Source organism: Schistocerca nitens, unplaced genomic scaffold, assembly GCF_023898315.1.
Source record: "Schistocerca nitens isolate TAMUIC-IGC-003100 unplaced genomic scaffold, iqSchNite1.1 HiC_scaffold_465, whole genome shotgun sequence".
NCBI lineage: Eukaryota > Metazoa > Arthropoda > Insecta > Orthoptera > Acrididae > Schistocerca > Schistocerca nitens.
In genome coordinates this window covers 2906974-2926384 of record NW_026045998.1, presented here as the reverse complement: position 1 = coordinate 2926384, position 19411 = coordinate 2906974, and the positions used below count along the sequence as shown (strand labels likewise).

The following is a 19411-nucleotide window of genomic DNA, read 5'->3' as shown; positions in this document are numbered from 1 at the left end:
CGGTAACCCACCTAAGAGAGGTACCCCACGTATCTGTGACACCCTCCCACATTTGCCCCCACACCCGAACCTGTGTGGTCAAATCCCATCCCACCCCACACATCTCCTACATCACATTCCTTATAATCCTCTCACACTCTGATTTCGGATTTCCCAGTGCTAAAACACTTTTCCTCAAAAAAAAAAGACAAAAGAAAAGATTACTACCGGCCAACATATCACAACTCGTACCCTGCAAAGACTAGGTAATCCTAAAATCCACCGATTCTGATTCCCACACCCGCCTCCCGCAGTGTCTACCAGCCATCACCTTTGGACCACATGCCTCTCTCCTCAAAAAACAGTCCACTGTGACCCATGTGAAGCCGACGCCCCACCTCCTGCTGACTTTCATTTTTGCGATTGACGGTGGTGGACCCCGAGATTACAGTGGTGGCAGTTGTGTGGAAGCCAAGTCCAAATCCTGACACGCAGATCCAAAAAGCCCACTGAATTCGCCACAGTTCTGGCCCTATATTCCTCATTCGCATCTTTTCTGAAGACCCCTCAACCGTAGATCGCCACCTTCGGACTGCGGTGCTCATCTCTTACCAGAACACAAAGTAGAGCCTTCCTCATACCTAGTCAGAGACTGTCATTACCACAGATTCATCATCTACAATGATCATTTAACTCCCAACTGCGAAAACCCTCCTACGTGTTCCCACTTGCCCTATTGGTTGGGGAATTGTAGGATGCCCCTAAATAGGTCAGGGGTGCTCTACACAAAGGAAGCGGCTACTCGGGTAGCAGAGTACTTGTGGCGTGCACAGGGTTTTTTTTTTAGGCTAGGCAGTAGTGCGAGGTGTCCCGATGAACACTCACCAGTCGACGTGCGGGCAGGGAAATCGGGACGCGCTCAGTTTAAATACACTCCAGCTATCAAGATATTAGCAGTAAATTTTCAGAGTGTTCGGAATAAAGTTCCCGAAGTTACTGCCCTCCAGGAAGCGTGTGGCACGCAAATTATTCTCGGGACTGAGACCTGCTGAACCCTGATATAGGAAGTTCTGAAACATTTAGTGAGGGTCGGAACGTGTATCGGAAAGACAGATTAGACACCGTAGGAGGTGGTGTCTTCATTGCAGTTGACAAAAATATTGTGTCTACTGAGGTCGAAGTAGAGTGTGATTGTGAAGTTATCTGGGCACGTTTAACAGATCAAGGAGAAATAAAGTTAATTGTTGGGTGTTATTACCGGCCACGAGGTTCCACCGCGACAGTTCTAGAATCATTCAGAGGGAGTCTACACTCTGTATCGCAGAAGTACGTGGATCGTGCTATATTAGTCGGAGGTGACTTCAACCTACCTAGTATAGACTGGGATGTCTATGGATTCATTACAGGTGGTACAGACAAGCTGTGGTGTGAATTACTTTGGAACACATTATCCGAAAACTGTCTTGAGCAGCTAAATCGACAGCCAATGCGTAATGGAAATATTTTAGATCTGGTAGCCACGAACAGACCAGATATCATCGATGGTGTCAGTGTTGAGACAGGGGTTAATGATCCTGATGTTGTCATTACGACTATGGTTACGAAAGTTAAAAAGTCGGTCAAGAAGGGTAGGAGAGTGTTCTTACTAGAAAGTGCGGATAAGCAGTTGTTAGCATCCCACTTAGTAAATGAATCGACTTCATTTACTTCCGGTACGATGGACGTGGAAGAATTATGGGCAAATTTTAAACACATTGTAAATCACACATTGGACAAATATGTGCGGAAAAAGTGGGTTACGGACGGAAAAGACCCACCTTGGTTTAACAGTGCAATTGGGAGAATGCTCAGGAAGCAAAGACAGTTGCACTCGCGGTACAAGAAAGATCGGGAGAATGAGGACAGGCGAAAGTTAGTAGAGATTCGTGTTGCTGTAAAAAGAGCGATGCGCAAAGCATAAAACCACTACCACCGTTGTACCTTAGCAAAAGATCTTGCTGAAAACCCAAGGAAATTCTGGTCTTACGTAAAATCGGTAAGCGGGTCGAAGGCTTCCATCCAGTCACTCACTCATCAGTCTGGCCTGGCAACGGTGACAGCAGAACGAAAGCTGAAATTTTAAATTTAGCGTTTGAGAAATCTTTCACGCAAGAGGATCGTACAAACATACCGCCGTTTGAGTCTCGTACAAATTCCCGTATGGAGGACGTAGTGATAGACATCCCTGGGGTTGAGAAGCAGCTGAATCGGTTGAAAATAAATAAATTGCCAGGTCCTGATGGGATCCCAAGAGAACTCTAATGCATTGGCTTCTTACTTAGCTTGCATTTATCGCGAATCTCTTGCCCAACTGGAAAAAGTGCAGGTGACGTCTGTATATAAAAAGGCAAGAAGGATGCATCCTCAAAATTACAGACCAATATCCTTAACATCAGTTTGTTGCAGGATTCTCGAACATATTCTCGGTTCGAATATAATGGATTTCCTTGAGACAGAGAAGTTGCTGTCCATGCATCAGCACGGCTTTAGAAAGCATCGCTCCTGCGAAAGGCAACTCTCCGTTGTTTGACACAATACCTTGCGAACCGTGGATGAAGGAAATCAGATGGATGCCTTATTCCTTGACTTCTGGAAACCGTTTGACTCTGTGCCCCACTGCAGATTCCTAACTAAGGTACGAGCATATGGGATTGGTCCCCAAATATGAGAGTGGCTCGAAGATTTCTTAAGTAATAGAACCCAGTACATTGTCCTCGATGGTGAGTGTTCATCGGAGGTGAGGGTATCATCTGGAGTGCCCCAGGGAAGTGTGGTAGGTCCGCTGTTGTTTTCTGACTACATAAATGATCTTTAGGATAGGGTGGATAGCAATGTGCGGCTGTTTGCTGATGGTGCTGTGGTGTACGGGAAGGTGTCGTTGAGTGACTTTTGGAGGATACAAGATGACTTGGACAGGATTTGTGATTGGTGTAAAGAATTGCAGCTAACTCTACATACAGATAAATGTAAATTAATGCAGACGAATAGGAAAAAGAATCCCGTAATGTTTGAATACTCCATTAGTGGTGTAGCGCTTGACACAGTTACGTCGATTAAATATTTGGGTGGAACATTGCAGAGCGATATGAAGTGGGACAAGCAAGTAATGGCAGTTGTGGGGAAGGCGGATAGTCGTCTTCGGTTCTTTGGTAGAATTTTGGGAAGATGTGGTTCATCTGTAAAACAGACCGCTTATAAAACACTAATACGACCTATTCTCGAGTACTGCTCGAGCGTTTGGGATCCCTATCAGGTCGGATTGGGGGAGGACATAGAAGCAATTCAGAGGCGGGCTGCTAGATTTGTTACTGGTAGGTTTGATCATCACGCGAGTGTTACGGAAATGCTTCAGGAACTCGGGTGGGAGTCTCTGGAGGAAAGGAGGCGTTCTTTTCGTGAATCTCTACTGAGGGAATTTAGAGAACCAGCATTTGAGGCTGACTGCAGTACAATTTTACTGCCGCCAACTTATATTTCACGGAAAGACCACAGAGTTAAGATAAGAGAGATTAGGGCTCGTACAGAGGCACATAGGCAGTCATTTTTCCCTCGTTCTGTTTGGGAGTGGAACAGGGAGAGAAGATGGTAGTTGTGGTACGAGGTAGCCTCCGCCACGCACCGTATGGTGGATTGCGGAGTATGTATGTAGATATAGAATATAATAGTGCTTACTAGTCATTATTTTTGTACATATAGCATTCTCATTTATTTGCTGTTACACTTGCCAGTAGCAACGGTAGCCTCGTTAACAGTAACAACAGTTCGTTGTCGGTGGCTACAGAGATGACAGCTGAATTTCACACAGTAACACTGTGTAATGATGTTGCTCATGTATCATACACTTTACTAAATGTAGGAGATTCGTTTTGAGCTCCACAGTAATCACCAATCAATTCAGACCTTCTTTTGTGGAACTGTAATAAGAACGTGGCTGTGAAATGTGAACCAGCTACACATCCCTCTAAGAGTCGAGCGGCAACTAACAAATTAACTGAACTGCCTTTCAAAACCTGCACTGAAAGCCAGAGCAGTGGTGCATGTACACACAAAGCACACAGCTGTGTTTTATTTCACTTGTGCATTCCTAAAATCTGGTTCCCGTAGAGTTACTCAGATCTACAAATAATGCAGCGTTTCTGGACACGTGTGGCATACAGCACTTCACCGTGCACTAAAACAAGAGATTATAACCTGATAGTTGTACCCATAAATGTGCGCCATGTCACACAGTCTTCAGGCGGGCCACATATGTTGTGATTTGGTGGTACAGAGGTGTTGTTGTTGTGATCTTCAGTCCAAAGACTGGTTTGATGCAACTCTCCGTGCTACTCTATCCTGTGCAAACCTTTTCATCTCAGAGTAACTGCTGCGACCGACATCCTTCTGAATTCATCTCTTGGTCTCAATCTACAATTTTTACCCTCCTCGCTTCCCTCCAGTACTAAGTAGGTGATTGTCGATCCCTCAGAATGTTCCTACCGACTTGCCTCTTCTTCTAGCCAAGTTGTGCCACAAAGCTACAGCCCTGTCTCACTCCCTTCTCAATCACTGCTGCCCTTTCATGCCCCTCGACTCCTATAACTGCCATCTGGTTTCTGTACAAATTGTAAATAGCCTTTCGCTCCCTGTATTTATCATGAGAATTTGAAAGAGCTTGTTCCAGTCAACATTGTCAAAAGCCCTCTGTGCCTACAAATGTTGTAAATGTAGGTTTACCGTTCCTTAACCTAGCTTCTAAGATAAGTAGTAGGGTCAAATTGGCTCGCGTGTTCCTACATTTGAACAGAACCCAAACTGACTTTCCTGAGGCCATCTTCTACCAGTTTTTTCATTTGTCTGATTTGCAATGGTGACTTATTAAAACGATAGTTTGGTGGTTCACACACCTGTCAGCACCTGCTTTCTGTGGATACGGAATTATTATATTCTTCTTGAAGTCTGAGGATACTTAGCCTGTCTCATACATCTTGCTCAGCAGATGGCAGAGTTTTGTCAGGGCTGGCTCTCCCAAGGGTATCAGTAGCTCTAACGGAATGTTGTCTACTTGCGGTGCCTTGTTTCTACTTAGGTGTTTCAGTGCTCTCACCAATTCTTCACACAGTGTCATATCTCTTACCTCATCTTCATCTACGTCCTCTTCCATTTCCATAATAATGCCCCCGACTACATCACCCTTGTATAGACCCTCTATATACTCCTTCCACCTTTCTGTTTTCCCTTCTTTGCTTAGAACTGGGTTTCCATCTGAGATCTTGATATTCATACAAGTGGTTCTCCTTTCACCAAAGGTCTCTAATTTTCCTGTAGGCAATATCTATCTTGCCCCTAGTGAGATAAGCCTCTACATCCTTACATTTGTCCTCTAGCCATCCCTGCTTAGCCATTTTGCAATTCCTGTCGATCTCATTTTTGAGACTTTTGTATTCCCTTTTGCCTGCTTCATTTACTGCGTTTTTATACTTTCTCCTTTCATCAATTAAATTCAATATTTCTTCTGTTACCCAAGGATTTCTACTAGCCCTCGTCTTTTTTTACCTACTTGATCCTCTCCTGCCTTCACTATTTCATCCCTCAAAGCTACCCATTCTCCTTCTACTGTATTCCATTCCCCTTTTATTGTCCTCTAATGCTCTCTCTGAAACACTCTACAACCTCTGATTTTTTCAGATTATCCAGGTCCCAACTCCTGAAATTCCTACCATTTTGTAATTTCTTCATTTTTAATATATAGTCCATAACCAGTAAATTGTGTACAGAGTCCACATCTGCCCCTGGAATATGTCATAGAACTTAAAACCTGTTTCCCAAATCTGTCTTACCATCATACAGGGTGTTACAAAAAGGTACGGCCAAACTTTCAGAAAACGTTCCTCACACACAAAGAAAGAAAACATGTTATGTGGACATGTGTCCGGAAACGCTTACTTTCCATGTTAGAGCTCATTTTATTACTTCTCTTCAAATCACATTAATCGTGGAATGGAAACACACAGCAACAGAACGTACCAGTGTGACTTCAAATGCTTTGTTACAGGAAATGTTCTAAATGTCCTCCGTTAGCGAGGATACACGCATCAACCCTCCGTCGCACGGAATCCCTGATGCGCTGATGCAGCCCTGGAGAATGGCGTATTGTATCACAGCCGTCCACAATACGAGCACGAAGAGTCTCTACATTTGGTTCCGGGGTTGCGTAGACGAGAGCTTTCAAATGACCCCATAAATGAAAGTCGAGAGGGTTGAGGTCAGGAGAGCGAGGAGGCCACGGAATTGGTCCGCCTCTACCAATCCATCGGTCACCGAATCTGTTGTCGAGAAGCGTACGAACACTTCGACTGAAATGTGCAGGAGCTCCATCGTGCACGAACCACATGTTGTGTCGTACTTGTAAAGGCACATGTTCTAGCAGCACAGGTAGAGTATCCTGTATGAAATCATAACTGCTCCATTGAGCGTAGGTGGAAGAATGTGGGGCCCATTCGAGACATCACCGACAATGCCTGCCCAAACGTTCACAGAAAATGTGTGTCGATGACGTAATTGCACAATTGCGTGCGGATTCTTGTCAGCCCACACATGTCGATTGTGAAAATTTACAATTTGATCACGTCGGAATGAAGCCTCACCCGTAAAGAGAACATTTGCACCGAAATGAGGATTGACACACTGTCGGATGAACCATTCGCAGAAGTGTACCTGTGGAGGCCAATCAGCTGCTGATAGTGCCTGCACACGCTGTACACGGTACGGAAACAACTGGTTCTCCCGTAGCACTCTCCATACAGTGACGTAGTCAACGTTACCTTGTACAGCGGCAACTTCTATGACGCTGACATTAGAGTTATCGTCAACTGCACGAAGAATTGCCTGGTCAGTTGCAGGTGTCCTCGTCGTTCTAGGTCTTCCCCAGTCGCGAGTCGTAGGCTGGAATGTTCCGTGCTCCCTAAGACGCCGATCGATTGCTTCGAACGTCTTCCTGTCGGGACACCTTCGTTCTGGAAATCTGTCTCGATACAAACGTACCGCGCCACGGCTATTGCCCCGTGCTAATCCGTACATCAAATGGGCATCTGCCAACTCCGCATTTGTAAACATTGCACTGACTGCAAAACCACGTTCGTGATGAACACTAACCTGTTGATGCTACGTACTGATGTGCTCGATGCTAGTACTGTAGAGCAATGAGTCGCATGTCAACACAAGCACCGAAGTCAACATTACCTTCCTTCGTTTGGGCCAACTGGCGGTGAATCGAGGAAGTACAGTACATACTGACGAACCTAAAATGAGCTCTAACATGGAAAGTAAGCATTTCCGGACACATGTCGACGTAACATCTTTTCTTTATTTGTGTGTGAGGAATGTTTCCTGAAAGTTTGGTCGTACCTTTTTGTAATGCCCTGTATAATCAATCTGAAATCTCTTGGTGTCTCCAGGTCTCTTCCACAGATACAACCTACTTTCATGATTCTTAAACCTCCATATTCACCTACTACTTTTCGTTCTCCTCCTTTTCCTACTACTGAATTCCAGTGCCCAATGAGTATTAAATTTTTTTCTCCCTTAACTATGTGAATAATTTCTTTTATCTGATCATACATATCTTCAGTGCATCATGTGCAGAGCTAGTTCGCATATAAACCTGTACTACTGTGCAAAAGCATTAACCCTGCTGTTTTTAGTAGCTTTATCCGCATTCCTAATTTTCATTCATTATTAAACCTACCCCTGCATTATCCCTATCTGATTCTGTATTTATGACCCTGTATTCACCTGACCAGAAGTTCAGTTTCTCCTGCCAATCAACTAACTAATTCCCATTATATCTAACGTTAACCTATCCATTTCCATTTTTAAATTTTCCAACCTATCTGCCCAGTTAATGGGTCTGACATTCAACGCTCCAATCCATAAAATTTAGACCTGGTGTGCTGAGGGAGCTCGTGAGTTTCCTGAAAGTCAAGCTTGCCCTCATTTTACCAGTGGAGATGCATGCTGTTCTCCTGATGGATGAGGCTAGTATCACTCACCATTGGAATGTGATTGAGCATTGGCTGCACCATTGATAATGATAAGACACCTCCACCAGATCTCGCCATTGCAAAAACTATAGCTTCTAATGTATTAGTTCTTATGCTGGGTGGTATTACCTCAAGATGGAAACAAACAATTGGTTACCATTACACAGGGCCATCTTTTTCCAGTTCTCACGCCAGACATCATTATAAGCTTCATTAGGGAATCTTAGGCACTCGTACAATGTTCGCTGCATTGCGTCAGTGACGGGAGGGCAAAATTGAGCTCTATGGCAAGAATTTGCAATTGTTGTCGAAAGGTTTTCAAAATTAGTTTCTGCCAGTGTCTTTGTGATGATAATTGGAAACTAATTTTCCTCACAGATACACCACACATTTTGAAAAACTAGGATTCACTTACTCAATGGGCAATCGGTCTTCCTCTGACGAAATGTTGTCGAGGGACGTGATCTGCCTTGTAATGAGGTACATATAAATCGTGTAGAATCTGTGAGTGAAGACGATGATAAGTGTGCTGAGGAAGTTGGTGAGCCACTCTGTAACATGGTGTGTGGTCACGCTGTCAGGCAGGTTATCAAGTGTCATGCACTTTGCAAATTTTGCGAGGAGCACCTAATAGCATCTGAAGAAAATATCTGTGAGCCTGTGAACGTGCTTTTACATCTAAAGTCCTTCACAGATACCTCACTTATTGAGCCATCAAGTGAGGTTTTCAGTGTGTTGCAAAAGGCAGAGATGTGTTTGAGAAGCAACAAGAAGAAATTACTCACAGGTGAATTGTTGCTCTCTGATGTAGCCACTGCCGTGCCTGCATCAGTGAAGGAGAAAGTAGTTTTCCCAGCCTGCCACAGTGCACAGGAGAAAATAATTCACAGTTTCCTGGCAACAAGAATTCATCTGGTTCCAAGGGAGGGAAATAAAAGATATCAGGGTGTAGTGACACAAGGCAGTAGAAGCAGGCCATCAGAAAGTTACTGCAGAAACTGTGATTTCCAAAATTGTTTGTGTAAACATATTGAAATTCCAGTTGTGAAATGTGAAGACCAATGTTTTAGAGTCATTGGCGAATCTAGAAAATTCGAGCATATCCTGTTGGGTGGCATGCTGAGCAGCCGGGTGGTCCAGCTGTTTCTCGGCCAGTTTGGCGGTGGCCATTCGTGCGGACACACAACTTGTTAGTGGTCGTGACCGTGTAGAATGCCAGGAAGTGGTTGCAGGTAACTTGCTGGAGCACACGGCTGCTTTCACATTTGTCCCTTGCTTTTATGGGATGGGAGATGCCCGGGACAGGACTGGAGTGTGTTGTTGTATGGATCAGGTTTTGCAGGATAAGCCCCATGGGGCAATTGATTCGGAATAGGGGCAGGGAAGGATGTCGCATAAGTTGGGTAAGCAGTTGAATACCTTAGTTGGGGGGAGGGGGGGGGGGGTGGCGGCGAGATATTTTGCATTTCGTGACACGATGAGAGGTTGTCAAGTCGCTGTCATTCTCCAAAGTATCACTAATGAACACTGATGATGACAGAAAAATTGTTATGAAGTATCATTAATGCAGTACAAGTCATCCAGTCGTACGATTTAAACAAAACTGAATTGTGTGGTTCCCTTAGTCTTAGATCAGTATTTATGTCTCCATGAATACATATTCTGTCCTTAGATCATTTTGCAAAAAAAAAAAAAAAAAGTCAATTTTCTTCAAGGACTGAGCAAATTCTTCAATATTAGTGTCTGGCATACAGTACAAAAATATAGTTATGATTTTTAACATGGGCCGTAATGGTGCAGCTGCCTCCATTGCATTTTCTACGCTTGTATCAGCCACAGTAAGGACACTCTATTGCACAAGTACTGTAAGCCCACCAACCTGATTTATGTTTTCTCCTCGATGGAGCCTCTTTGGTAGCACATCAGTCTGAAGTCATAAAGCTGAAAATCTTAATGAGTACAGGATGGTGTTTGCTAAAAAATATATGCCCCACCACAATTTTGGTTTCGTTTTTTCACATATTGCTTTCAACGTTTCATTGTTGGACAAAAAATTTGCTTATAACTGTCAATATTAATTTGGTTTGTAAAAAGTGTAGTGATCTAGGACTTTGGAAAAGTATAAGGAATCGTTTTATGCATCTGCAGTGGCACTGATCCGTTTGTGGGTACAAGCAAAATACTGAGCGTCGTGGTAGATTGTGCAAAATTTATACCTAATGGCTCAGTCAGTTAATGAAGTAAGCCAGTTTGCGCATCCTTACCAAAAGTAGCTCAAAATATATTTCTCTGCTATTTGCTACAGTAAAATTTTTAATCAGACATAACTTTTAATTAACATGGTTTGAAACAAAAGTAATTGTATTTTTGCTGTCAGATCCTTAGGCTACAATTGTAACAATGCTATCTGACCTAAATAACAAATGGGCAGATTTATGCCTACCTCTCATATGGATATCACTGAAAATCAGAACCAAAAGGTGTCCATAGACAGAAAAAGACAGAAAAAAATTATTGGTAGTAGTTGGGGTGTAATTGGAGCAGGCAGAGGGTGCCAGCTTCATCTCCCACAGTATGCCATGACTGACATGTATCAGAGGTCCATCCCCTGTGATACATGGCAGTTGCAGCTGATCTTCACTAAGCCAGAGTTTATTAACACGTAATGCAGTTTTCTTGTCTATGCCTGACAGAATACTAGGATTACGAATATGACCTGACATTTATATAAAAGAATAATAATGAGTCATGACCACAAAGGGGTAAAGGTGGATTCGTAGCCACTGGCACATCATTGTCCTCACATTGTGTACATTCAACAGAAGCTAGTTGCTTGATTGCATTGAATCCAGACGCTCCCAGCAAAGTGATTTGCTCAGAACCACCCATAAAATAATCGCTGTTCGTTTCTTGTTCTGGCAGAATCTCGTAGAATGACTTCTTTGTGTTCATCCAAATTGTCTACATTTGTTTGTTTTGCAATTTATTACTAATATAATTGTACATTTGTAATACTTTCCTATGAAAAAAAATGTGATTCTTTACTTTTTCGTGGATGTGTCTATGCATTTATAGTGGTAACAATAAATATGACAAGACAGCAAAATAATATAATACTTAAATTCTTATATTAAGCATAAAATGTAAACAAAAAGTGACATATTAAACTCGGGTAATAATACCAGTTAGACGTTCTCAACTATTTATCATCAAACAAAGTAGAATTATTTACTGTATGTCGTTAAAAGGCAGTATACCATTCCCCCACTGCATTTTTGGTAGTTACGTACAATATATGAGGTACATGTCTTTTATCCTGTATGTGCTTTCTGAATTTACCTTTCAGTTCGTTTTTGTAACAAAAAGTGCACTAAATAGGGCACAAACATAGACATCGTGCTACTCTAGACATAACTACGTTACATCTAGCTCAAAATAACTCAGCACCCACATACGACCAGTCTTGTTCTGAGCTCCAGGTGTGTCTACCTTTTTGTTCCAAAGGAGTGACCATCTTAGTCTGCAGTAATCTGCTGATCAGTCTACTTCATCCACTGTCAGCAGTTGCGTTAATTGTTAATGCGGTGATTTCCTTATTAGGCACTCCGGTTGTAACACCGAAAATGCAGGATGCCTGGCACCTGATACTGTTATATAATTTTTTTTGCTGAATTGTATGTAAATATTTGTAATTTAAATGCTTTCTTTTAATCAGTAAGAAAGTATGGTTCATCTGTAAAGGAGACCACATATAGGACACTGGCGCGACCAGGATTAGTTAAAAACTATGGAACTGTGTACAAAGAAACACATCAAAATTACTGGGTCAGAAGATATGAAATTTTACTTTTCCCATACATTATTGTAGCTGGTTCTAAAGTTTCGGTTAATCTTTACGTGTTTCGTTGTGTGTTGTCTACCCAATGTTTCACACTGTGTTGTTAATCACATACGCATGTTATTTTACGCAAGTGCTCTGGTTGACAGAAAGAGTCATCCAGTTTGTGTGCAATTTTTCAAGGATTAACAATAAATGACATATGATATGATAGAGGAGACAATTAGCTTGTACAGTGCGAGAAAAGAAACTGTGTGAGTGAGAAATCATATAGTCCAAAATTACAAGTCTTGGATATATAAAATATATTTTTATTCACAGAATACATGTGGCAGTAAGATGCTGACTACCAGCTGTGTAGGCAGTACAGTTTACTGTGTATCCTCTGTATTCGCTTATGCTCAGGAAACCTTATTTTTTACCTTTATATTTATTCTCATTGCCAGTTCTCCATTTCGTGAATAGCCTGGTGACACACAATAATATTTGAAAGTGTTGATGTGCAAGAGAAAACATTAGAAAGGGTATCACGCAGATTGATACCACAACTCTCTGCTCATTTGTGGCAAGATTCCAATTTACAAAATAATCATAATGTTAGGAACAGTAACCTTTCATTCTAGATGATATAATATCTAAATGATTATGAAACAGTAACACATCAAACACACAAAAATCGATAAAATAGTAGAAGCATCTGAAACTGTTACATTGTCTTGTAATTAGCATATACTAAAACTGCATTGTAGCACATTGCTCTGTTTTGCTGTTACCCAAAACTGAATGTCTGAAAATAATAAGAGGAATTTTGAAAATTCTACATGTATGGAAAATTGAATTTTGATCATTTTTATTTGTAATATCTAAATAGAGCAATACTATCAAACAACTGTTTGAAAACATATAGAACAGGTGGGGTTGAGATTTGCACTGTTCACTGTTGATCTGACATTTGCAAAGGACCGTCTGTGTATCTTTGAGTAGTAAAAATTTTATATCTATAAAAGCATATACTGTTTATTCACTTACTATGCTGACTGGACCTTAGATTCATATCCTATTCTTGTCAAAAATTTCGGGAAAATGAGGAGGAAAAGACAATTACTTGAGTTGCACCAGATATCTGCCAGCCCGCCATCTGAAGTGTTTACATTTCATCAAATTATAAATTCAGTAAGCTTACATCATTTTCACAGTCAAGAAATAAAAAGCATTTAGTACCAAGATTTTCTTTGTATCGTCAATAGATGGCTTATATGTGTAGAGTGGCCGCGCACCAGCAGTCCGTGAGAAATGTGGGACTGGAGCAGTGCAAAATAGGTCAATCTTAAATATTCTATAGTACATAAATCTCTCAGTTTCCATTATAGATGTGTTACTTTTGATAATTCTTTGCAGATGTAACTAATGTGTTCTTCCCAGGTCAACTTGGAGTCAATATGGACTCCTAAAAGTTTAACTGTTCAATTTCCTATATCTTTAGATAGTTCTGACAGAAAACGCTGGTTCTTGTCAGGTTTAGACAGAAGTTTGTTAGAGGAGAACCGTTTTTCTGCAGCATCTAGTGATTACAACCACATTTGTTGTACTACTGAAGTGTCTTGATGAGTTGCAATAGCACATTACAGATTGGGGAATATGATGTGGCAATTGATATGCCAATTCAAAAAAGCTGTACAGAAAAGAAATCATTTCTGCAAAGAAAAAAGCTAATGATAACTATATTTATCAGTCCAGCAGCAAATATAAAGCAGCATGGAAAATAGTTAAAGCAGAAACAGGGCTAATGTCAGAAAATTTACCTGTTCCTCTAAGTGCAGTTGAACTAAATAATAGTTTCATAAATTCTGGAGAATTAGCTATGACAGATGAAAGTAATTTAGACGATAGTGAGGACAGACTTCCCAAATTGCAGGAAACAGAGTTAACAGGCAACTTGCCAAAATTTGAATGGAGAACAATTTATCTTAAGGATATGCTGGATGTAGTCAGATCACTAAACAACTCCACAACTGAGGACATCCATGGTTTTTCTAATTTTACCATAAAGAAAATATGACACTATATGCATTCCACTGTCTTACTTAATCAATAGGATGTTTACTGAGGGAACATTTCCAGACTGCCTTAAACTGACAATTGTATTGCCCATATACAAAAAGGGAGACAGAAATTCACACCAAAATTACAGACCTATAGCAATAGTACCAATATTATCTAAAATTACTGAAAGTCCAATTAAACGATTTTTTTTTAGTGTCACAACCGTCTCAATAAGGCTCAGTATGGATTCCGAACTGGGCTATCAACAATAAAAGCAGTTCAGGAAGTTGTCTTATCAATATTACAAGGTTTTGAAAAAAGGGAACATACCTATACAACTTTATTTGATTTAACTATATATGACGGTAGTATCTGATCCCGAAAGAACAGTTACCGTGGATGACCATGCAGCTTTGCTAGAAATGAAATGATATTTAAATGGACACACTAGCTGCAAACAGGCGTTGATGTACTTCACTGGGGACATGTTGCAGCTAGGGTGTCCATTTAATTATCATTTCATTTCTAGCAAAGCTGCATGGTCATCCACGGTAACTGTTCTTTCGGGAACAGATACTACTGTCATATATAGTTAAAAAAATATGGCTTCCCGGCCACTGACCTTCTTGTGCGAACGCACACGCTATGCCTGAACTCGTACGGGACTTGGTAGATTAATCTGCCACGAGTAATGAGTATGATGGGCAAACATCTATTAGGCGCACTACGAATGTAGTGGTGTGGACATGTTGGGAATGTGCATCTCACGGGGAGCGTGCAAGGGATAAGTCCCTGCAGACGCACTATCCTCCGTGCCCGCGGTGGCTCAGATGGATAGAGCGTCTGCCATGTAAGCAGGAGATCCCGGGTTCGAGTCCCGGTCGCCGCACACAATTTCAACATGTCCCCAATGAAGTACATCAACGCCTGTTTGCAGCTAGGGTGTCCATTTAATTGTCATTTTATTTGATTTAACCAAGGTATTTGACACTGCCTCACATAGCATTTTAATTAAGAAACTAGAAAAATATGGAATAACTGAAACAGAACTATTACTGCTGAAATCATATTTGACAAACACAAACCAAATGATCTATATAAATTCAAACAACAAATCTGACCTTCTCAAGGTAAAATATGGAGTCCCACAAGGGTCTGTACTGGGACCTTTCTTATTCATTGTGTATGTGAATGACCTGCCCAACACATTACCATATTAATCTGTAATGTATGCTGATGACACAACTTTTATCATGTCACATAATGATGTGGATGTTGTCAAACAAATGAACAAATCTATGAAGGAAATGGCAGCTCACTTGTTCCATGAAAATAGGCTGTCGTTAAATAGAGATATTAATGATGGACCTAATGAAATCAGACATTCAGTAAAATTGCTAGGCATTTGTCTTGATACCAAATTGTGCTGGAATACTCACACAGAAAAGCTGTGCAGTAGGTTGGCAAGATTTCTATATCTCCTTAGGAAACTGAATCATTGTGTCAGTAAGGAGAGCATACTTACGGCATACCATGCCTATTTTCATACTCATCTGCATTACGGAATACTTCTTTGGGGAAACTCTGCTGGGGCAAAAGATGTTTTCCTCTGGCAGAAGAAAGCCATTAGATGTATTTTTGGTGTGAGCAATTTAACTTCTTGCGGACAGTGCTTCATTGAGCACAAAATTCTTTCAGTTCCCAGTCTATACATACTTAAAGCACTTATGCATGCCAAAGAGAATTCCCACATGTAGGAAAGCAGGTCAGATGTGCGCTCATATGAAACCAGACATAGGAACTTATTAGACATTCCTTGGACACGTTTGAGTTAAATCCAAAATAATTTTTTACATGCTGGCAAAACATTTTACAAAAATACATCACATGGAATGAGGGAATTGCATGAGAATAGATTTAAAATGGTAGTAGAGACATGGTTGAAAGAGAAAGCATTCTATAGCATAAGTGAATTCCTACATGATGAAAAAATATGATTCTCTATTATTATAAATGTGATTGTGATCAAAGGAACTGTAATTTATGTCATACAACCACACTGACCTTTTGTATAATCATATACCATATGTTAACTTTTGTGTAATCTTTAGTACCACAATCTGTATAACTATGTAACTACTGACCTTATGTATAATCATTTGTATAACCATCTGACGATGCCTACACAACACAACAGTTGTCTACAGGCAAATAAATAAAATAAATAATCACATGTAAGTTTCTTAATGACTGCATATGAGCAGTAACGACTTATGTAGTGGAGTACAGGCCACACATACTCATCCAATTCCTGTATATCAACATCTTCCACAACTACATTTAACTCTTCATTATATGTCACTCCTGGAAGGTCATGTATGTCTGTCTCAGTAGAAAAAATGTCATCCTTGGCAATTACAACACCACCCATTTTTGGGACTTTAATATTAATGATACATAGCTTCATACCCTCAGTTTCTTTCTGTCTCAAAAATCTGTCTAATTGGCACATGGTAATTACCACCACTCATCTGATAAAATTTACCAAACCTGCTTTCCAGGTCATCAGTTTGAACCTTGCCTGTTAGAATGTATTGCCTCTTTTTCTCATTGAGCCAATACCTAGGCTGATCCACCAATGTGAGAATGGTATGCCCAAGAGCTAAATGTGTTTGTCTGCTAAGACCAATTAAACCCTGAGAATTTTCCTTTATTAACCAATTTGCAAACTGATGTAGGAACTCCAGTATGTGCTTAGAATTCCTGGTTATTGGCTGTTGAATCCTATTTAATAACCTTTGACCTTTTAATAATGTTTTTACATTAACTGCATCTACCACTTGCAAATGATCTCAATGAAAGTTGCAGTATTCAATATTGTGTTTAGAGCCTAATTCTCTGAGAGCAATAGCTGTTGTATGGTCAAAAATATGGAGAGCAAGTTTTACATTCTGCCTTTCTATGGTTCAGGGATACGGTGATTTAAGACATAGCTTGTTTGCAAATGTCAATAAATTTGCCTTTTCCAGCAAATGAAGAGATTTCAAGCTGTTGAAAGACGCAAAACCATCACCCAGCTCATAATTAAAATCCGGAAGCTCTATAATATCTTCTTTCTGATTCAGCCAGTTGTTTCTTATGCATTTTGATGGGTGCACACTATCGATTAGAAAATAAAATGGCCTCCTTCCAGCACCTGGAGAAGGGTGTCGGTACTTAATTTTAAGTTCGGGTGGGTCACTGGAGTAAGATACAGCTTTCTTATTGATGGTATTATTATGAGATACAATACCAACAACTTCAAACTCCATGCTTTCTAACTTCGATACAATATCTTTAAGGAAGGTGAAAAGAGCAGGGGCGTGCAAGACTTTGTCCGGCAGAATATGAGCTACATCGGTGTACTGTGTATCCAAACCACGCACCACGAATACGTAGGCTGCAGATGCAAATTCACTACTATTGTAGGCCTGGCCAACTATGTTTCCCCCTTTGTGACTTTAAATGGATTTCATGCACCGAGAGGAGACTGCCCGGTCTTCTTCAGTTAAAAATCTCACTGTCCTAGTTATGTATCCCAGAAAATGTGCAGGAACTTGTTCAAGAGCAGTATTACTAGCAAATCCACCACATATTCTAGTCAGAGTAGCAGGGCTAGACATAGTTATTATACCACTGCTTCTTAAAAACTTGTAACACTGAGGAGAAATAGAATGAACTAATGACCACAAAACTAAAATATCCCACGAATATCTTGCAATTTTCTTCTTGCATTTTAGCAACGGAATCTGTTCTTCCATAAAGTTTATAATTTCATGTTTATCTGGCAAGTTTTCAGATAAATTATTCAAAATAGTGGTTATGAAATCAATACTCTCATTAGGTTCCTGATCTTCTCTGTTGCTAAATTTTAACTCGACAATATTAAGAATATTAGCTAACTGTGTTTTGGTACTTACGGTTACTAGAAACTTTATGTTCCCTATTTGACCAAGCTGTTAATCATTGACATGGACAGTGAAAGTGAGATTTGCGTTAATTGTAACATACCACAGAACTCTCAAAAATGGCATTTCACTAATTAAAAGAAAATACACACTACTCAACTTTTTGACACAGGTCCACTCATTCGAATGGCTACTATTAATTTTATCACATAATACCTTCAACGAAAAGAATGATATTTTCCTTCTTGTGGTGTAGTTAAATAATCAGGACATTCTGGCAATAGTGCTGGTATTGCACCTATAAACAAATATTAATTCTCAGTACCTTACCATATAAACCAAGAGTGTAAGAGATTCATCCAATAATTATATAACCTAACTCAAAGTCCGTAAACGACCAACTTACCTTTCCTTAGACGTGGACGATCAAGAGGCGTGTAATTAATCTTCCAGTCTTAGCATCATATGACGATGTACTTCTTTCTATTTCGTGTGCATGGAAATGCAGCTCACAAATCTGTTAAAAATAATGGATTACGTTACGTTAATATGAGAAAAGTTTGGCCTATGTATACAGGTTATGTTTATAAATCACAATTAACACTCAGACTAAACAGAACCATTTCATAGGTTTATTTACTAAAGCTGCTACTTACCACAGAGTGATCTGAAGGGATGAAATTGTCACGGTGAACTGCTCTTATCCATTCTCTCCATGCATCTTCACCACGAGGGAAATGGAATGTACTGACTCTTTCCCGAGCAGTATAATTGCCTGTACTAGCAGGCATAAAGTCTTCTTTTTTCCTTTACTGCATTTCGATTCCCGCCCCCCCCCCTTCACCACCGTACGCTGCTCTGCAGCCTACAGACGTTAAAAACGTAAGAAGAAAAGAAACAAGCAAAACAGGTGATAAAATGGTGACTTAAATTGTAAAACGGCGGAAAATTGTGGAAAGTAGGCATACAGCATCTACGTGGCACGTTTATATGTTGAAGTACTATGAACACTATTACACTAACATTTCAATTCACAATCATATAACGGCTACACAGGCGAATCAACCACGACAGCACATGTTGCCTTGTGTTAGTTATGACCCGAGAGCTTACATCACGAGCGACTCCAAAGACAGTGTAGCGGCCTTGTTCCTAGATACGTGCGTCTCGCGGGCCCCGAGGAATTGCTTCATGACGTCATCAAAAAGGCTGAAAGCGTGACAGCGCTGCCTGGTGACTAGGCCTGTAAACAACTCTGTTGACGTATGTGACGTCACACGTTGGCTACAGTGTTTATACAGACTTGCCTTCAGCTGTTGTTTTGGAATGTCAAATCAAGCCAGATTGTTTGAATGAAGCTTCCCTTAACAGAATAAAATGTATAAAGAACGTTTAAATGCGAATAATCTGTATTAGGGTGACATGATAAATCCGCAGCGTAGACAAGGTTACATATTAGAGCCGTACGTGATTGATTGAAACCAACTCATTACAAATTATTGGTCGAAAGGCAGAGTGATTTATAGCTTAACACATTTTACGCA

At 40.5% G+C, this 19411-nt stretch overlaps 1 long non-coding RNA gene across 3 annotated transcripts in view; it reads right to left on the bottom strand.

Annotated features, from left to right (window-relative positions):
- LOC126232172 (uncharacterized) overlaps positions 1–19032 on the bottom strand; it is a 41783-nt gene extending 22751 nt beyond the window's left edge. Inside the window, exons 1-4 of one of the 3 annotated variants that reach the window (XR_007544687.1) lie at positions 18524–19032; positions 18274–18384; positions 18084–18165; positions 12907–13015 (exon numbers count right to left, since the gene is read on the bottom strand). This is a non-coding gene — a long non-coding RNA (uncharacterized LOC126232172). The remainder of the gene's footprint in view (positions 1–12906; positions 13016–18083; positions 18166–18273; positions 18385–18523) is intronic. The other 2 variants (XR_007544686.1, XR_007544685.1) reach the window with 2 other exon arrangements.
- Between the last annotated feature and the right edge of the window lie 379 nt (positions 19033–19411).